The following is a 5,322-nucleotide window of genomic DNA, read 5'->3' on the forward strand; positions in this document are numbered from 1 at the left end:
GGAAGGAAGTACCTTTAGTTCGAGTTTAGGTGGTTCTTGAATTGACAACTTGGGTTGCACAAATTCTCTAACTTCCAACTCCAACGGTCCAAACCATGTGGATTGAATAAAATTTCTCAGATTGGCTTCTATCAAAGCCATGTTTTCTTCACCTTCTTCATCCTCCAAAGGGTCAAGATCTAAGGCTTTCTCCAATGGATCTTCTACAAAATTACTTTCTATAGAAACCAAGGTTTCTATCTCTTCAATAACTAAACACTCCTCTGCCGAATCGAGAAATTTCATCGCTTTTGAACTCGCATGGTGAGTTCTCCCTTCTGCACATCAATTAACGTTCGTCCCGTGGCTAAAAAAGGTCTCCCAAGGATGATCAGCACTTCCTTGTCTACTTCAAAATTTAAGACAATGAGATCAGTAGGAGAAATAAATTTATCGACTCTTACCAAAATAGCCTCGATCTTTCCTTCGGGATATGCTAAAGATCGATCCGCTAGCTGAAGCGTCACAGTTGTAGGTCTTACTTCACCTATCCCTAACATCTTGAAAATAGACTTAAGCATCAAGTTGATACTTGCTCTTAAGTCACATAAAGTTTTACAATAGTAAGATTCACCAATGTTACAGGGTATAGTAAAGCTTCCTGAGTCTTTCAATTTCTGTGGGAATTTGTTCTGCAGGAACGCACTGGACTCCTTTGTCAAGGCAATAGTCTCATACTCACTCAGTCGTTTCTTCTTGGCCAGTATATCCTTTATAAAATTTACATAATTTGGCATTTGTTCTAAAGCCTCCACCAATAGAATATTGATGTGTAACTTCTTCAGAACATCCAAAACCTTCTAGAATTGCACCTCATGTTTCTGCTTGTTTTGCTGCAATATTTGCAGATATGGAGGTGATGGAACTTTTGGTTGAACTGGACAACTTTTCTAAGTAGGTAAATCTGCATCCAAAGAAGATGTTAAAATATTTGAATTCACTAAGTCAGGGTTTACCTTGTCAGACTTTGCAGATTCTGATTCCTTTCGTGTAGGAACTTCAACAGCTTGTTGATTCTTTTCAACGGGCTCATCTTCGACATCAATCAATCGGGGTTCTAGAATTTTATCACTTCGTAATGCCACTGCATTGATATGTTCTTTACCCAAATGTATTGGATTCTTAGTATTGCTCAATAAGGTTTCTTACGGTCTATTACATAGCTCTGTAGCTAACTGACCCATTTGGTTTTCCAAATTTTTCAATGTTGTTGCTTGGCTTTGGATCAAAGCGTCATTCTTTGCCATGTACGCTTTCAACAAGTTCTCCAAACTATTTAATGCCTCAGCTTGAGGTGGTTTTGGAGCTTACTGATTAAACGCTTGAGATTGGTTGGGTATTTGCTGTAATAAGTTATTGTTCGGTCCATTTCCTTAGTTGGTCCAAGAAAAGTTAGGATAATTACGCCATGAAGGATTGTAGAAGTTGGACTGGGGTCATTTTCAACTCCTATTTTGATATTGGTTCACCACATAATACATTGACTTGGGATTTGGTGGACAATTCTCAAAAGAATGACCTTCTCCATAGTACATACAGGAAATTGTTTCAAACGAACTTGGTGGCTGAACTGTAAAATTATTAGTACTATTAGCGGTTAATTGTTTTAACATAGAGGAAATAAACAATACCTGAGTTAATAACGAAGTGAAGGAGTCAACTTCATGAACTACAACTACGTCTTCCTAAAGCTGTTCGATTTGTTGGCCATTGATAGTTATTATTCGCGATCCTCTCGATGATCTCATAAGCCTCATTATAAGACTTAGACAAAATTGCTCCATTCGCGGAAGCATCTACCATTAATCTTGTATATGCATTGAGATCATTATAGAATTTTTTGAACTGGATATAGTGAGGAATCCCATAATGAGGACACTTACGAAGTAACTCCTTGAATCTCTCCCCAGCCTCATACAAATACAAGTCACTTAATTGTTGGAAAGTTGTGATCTCGTTCCTCAACTTAGCATTTTTTCTAGGTGGGAAGTACTTAACCAAAAATCTCTCTACTAATTCTTGCCATGTAGATATGGAACTTGGTGGTAATGAATTGAGCCATGCTCGTGCTCGATCTCATAACAAGTATGGAAACAACTTCAACCTCAGTGCGTCTTCAGTCACACCAGCTATCTTGAATGAATCCCTCACCTCCATAAACAATCAAAGGTGGAGATGTGGATCTTCCGTGGGCATAACACTAAATTGGCCCACCGTTTGTAGCATTTGAAACATCACTGGTTTCAATTCAAACTGGGTTGCCTCAATATCTGGCCTTCTAATTCTTGGGTTTAACTCACTGAAAAGTGGCACAACATACTGTCTGATGCATCGATCCCTATCACCGACAATGAGGATAGGATTTCGTACATGATTGGCTTCATTACCTTGGTCTTGATTCTGATTTCTAAGGTCCATCTCGACTTGTCTTTGAGTTGTTCGTTCACATCTTTTTTGTCTGAAAGTTTGCTCAATTTCAAGGTCTAGAGGAAGTAAATCGATAATTTGATCTATGCTCATAAACACCTGAAAAGAAAATCATAAAATTTAAAAAGAATAATTTAGTAATGTTAGAAATAAATCAAATTGAAAATAAATAATTTCATGAAAAAAAAATAACTATGGCAACAGTTGACAATCCCCAGCAACGACGCCAAAATCTTGTAATGAGAAGGTTTGTGCAAGTGTACACAGTCGTTATCAAATGATAAGTAAGTATCGAGTTATCGTCTCCATAGGGATTGTATTTATGCTAAGTCACTTAATTTTTAAAATTATATTAACAATGTGGTAAATAAAAACACAATATAGTTGAGAAGTGGTGATTAAAATATATTAAACTAAATGCAATGATCCCTAATGCAAATTATCCTAAGTATGCAAACTATATGAATAAAATATATTTTAGTAAAATTAAACACAATTTGAAACAATTATAACATAAATAAACTAGGACAATTACTTTAATTAAACTCAATTTATTATCAACATGCTTAATAACATTCGGAAAAACATTTCATGGCAACTCGATCTTTCATGAGTTTGGAAACCACATTAGGTCCTTTCGGAATCCTTTACTTAGTAAATACGCATTTTATTGATCCTTATTTACTAAGGGTTTATTAGCATTTGTGTGAGGTAAAAGGGACATGTTAGGTTTGAAACAATTTCATCACACAAATCTAAAAACTATGCAGATAACAGAGCTTGGTTAGAGTTGTTATGCAACCTATAATTTAATATTTTTAGGATCTAAATTGAGCATGCACATTTCAATTATGCGTCCATTAGCCGTTGTCTGGTTAAGATCGCTCAGCTAATTCAGGTACATTTCAATCACATGAGAACAGAATACAGACTTGATTGTAATTGAAAACATGATCGATTGAGGCACAAACATTATAAGCATTAATCAAATAAATATTACTCAATCAAAGAAATAATCCTAGCTTAAATAAAATTAAGCTAACATTTTTGTAAACAAGAACAAAGAACACATAGCAAACATCTTTATATTAAGTTAAAGAAAAGAAAGACTAAACCCAATTCAGAGTGCTTGTCAGCAAAGACTTTGATTGACGAGACTCCTTCGTTCCTTTACTTTGCTCTTTTGCTGATGGTTCTCCAAGGTGGCCGACCAAGGGTTCTTTAAGAGGCTTAATTGCTAAAATCTCTATAAAGAGATGATGCTAGGCGTGGGAATGGAAAAGGCTAAGAGAAAAAGAGAGAATGATGCTTGATGGAGTCTTGAGGGATGATGAATGAAGGAATGATAGGGTCTTATTTATAGGTGAGGAGAGAGAGATAGTTTGCTAAAAATAGGAGTTTCCATCTTATGAAGCATCTTCCATGGGTGGCCAGCCATAATTTTAGTAAGTTGAGCTGATTTTTCCTTGATTCTTAGTCAATTTGAGTGCCACAACAACTTAGGACTGAGACTCGGTCAAGTGCAAATCATCAGGTAAATCTCTAATTTCTTCAACTCTTCAAGGACCTTGTGTAATTAAACCAAAAAGTGGTTTATGGACAGCCATGTGCAGCTGAATTTTGGGGTTGACTTGGTCTCCAATTTGGATGGTTTTGTAATCCAACAAAGCTATCAAACCTGTCCAGAATAAATCAATAAGTTAGAGGACCAAAAAAAAATATTCAAATTAATTAATTAATTAAAATCACAAATTATTAATGAAATATTTTAAAATGAATTACTAAATATAATTTTATATTTTATTATTTAATTTAATCATGCATAGCCCACTGTATGTTTTAAAAAATATAATATAGTCAAATTAATATAAAATAAGCCATTTATTGCATGAAAACTATATAATAAAGCATAAAATCACATTTTAATAATTTCTATGTCCTAATTTCATATTTTCACATATTTCATTACTTTATTAAACAATTACAACAATGGATTTAAGTAAAAAGGTGATAAATTACAGATGAAAAATCCTATATATTTTTTCGTTTACAAGTATCAACCAATCAATTAAGTTAATTAGAGTCGGGAGCTAATAATTGCTTGATCGGTGATTAATCCACTCTAGATACCCAATCTGAAGTAGGTTGCAAACCCTGGAGCAACCTAATCTTCCTGATTGCATTACTTTACTTATTTCTTTTCGTTTGTTGTTTATTTTATTTCTCTAATTTATTTTATGGTCCATCATAATATAGGAATTAACTGTTATTACTTGGACTTATTATTGTAAAAATAAAGATGTCATGATTTATTCCATCCTTCCTTGGGTACGATCCTCAAAATACTTCCAAGAATTTCATTGTACAATTTATATTTTAATTTGACTCGTGAACTTACGGACACTGCCTTTTTTAATTCTGATACTTTTGTGTGATATTTATTCTATGAACGATACCTCGTTTATAGATGGTCAAGTTGTTGGGGTTGTGGCTAGGGAGATTTCAACAATAAAATTTGAAAATAATTTTTTTACCATCAGTAAGATAAGTAGGAAGGTTATGACCTATATATACAATTTTAATTTTTTATTTTTTATTTTAATTTTAATTTTAATTTTAGGTTGTGTATAAGCTGAAGCTCCAGCACTCCAATTGAACCATACCTAGATCTGAAGTGAATATTTAGGCCCAAGCATAATAAAATTTCCTGGAGAACCACGAGAACCACAAGAACATAATAGGGAAGAGGTCCCAATTGCTCAGCGGACATTGCGGGAGTTTCCCTTACCTACCTTAGACACGGCACGAGGACGCATTGAGCAGTCGACGATTAATGCCAATAATTTTGAGATAAAG

General features: G+C 34.3%; 1 non-coding gene across 1 annotated transcript; it reads left to right on the forward strand.

Moving 5' to 3' along the window:
• The first annotated feature begins 1,900 nt into the window (after nucleotides 1-1,900).
• Nucleotides 1,901-2,007, forward strand: LOC121224815 (small nucleolar RNA R71). The gene has a single exon (XR_005922559.1). It is a non-coding gene; the product is annotated as a small nucleolar RNA R71 (small nucleolar RNA).
• Nucleotides 2,008-5,322: the final 3,315 nt, after the last annotated feature.

Source organism: Gossypium hirsutum, chromosome D12 (assembly GCF_007990345.1).
Source record: "Gossypium hirsutum isolate 1008001.06 chromosome D12, Gossypium_hirsutum_v2.1, whole genome shotgun sequence".
NCBI classification, from domain to species: Eukaryota; Viridiplantae; Streptophyta; class Magnoliopsida; order Malvales; family Malvaceae; genus Gossypium; species Gossypium hirsutum.